Source organism: Notothenia coriiceps, unplaced genomic scaffold (assembly GCF_000735185.1).
Source record: "Notothenia coriiceps isolate Sejong01 unplaced genomic scaffold, NC01 NC01_scaffold00035491, whole genome shotgun sequence".
Taxonomy (NCBI): Eukaryota; Metazoa; Chordata; class Actinopteri; order Perciformes; family Nototheniidae; genus Notothenia; species Notothenia coriiceps.
In genome coordinates this window covers 41566-41780 of record NW_011368192.1, presented here as the reverse complement: position 1 = coordinate 41780, position 215 = coordinate 41566, and the positions used below count along the sequence as shown (strand labels likewise).

The following is a 215-nucleotide window of genomic DNA, read 5'->3' as shown; positions in this document are numbered from 1 at the left end:
AATTTATTACCATCTATTTAATTTAATCTCATCCTTAATAATCCCAAAACCCACGGCAGGAACGGAATGTAACACTGAAAGGAAATGTATCTAAATGGATTTGGCACATTAGTACAGTCCATTTTAACCGGCACTGTATATAAACAGTATATCATGTTTTAAGGCAGGGGTTCCCAAACTTTTCAGCCCGCGACCCCCAAAATAACAGTGCCAGA

At 38.1% G+C, this 215-nt stretch overlaps 1 protein-coding gene across 1 annotated transcript in view; it reads left to right on the top strand.

Annotated features, from left to right (window-relative positions):
* ext2 (exostosin glycosyltransferase 2) overlaps window positions 1-215 on the top strand; it is an 18298-nt gene that overhangs the window by 4703 nt on the left and 13380 nt on the right. The window lies entirely within an intron of this gene.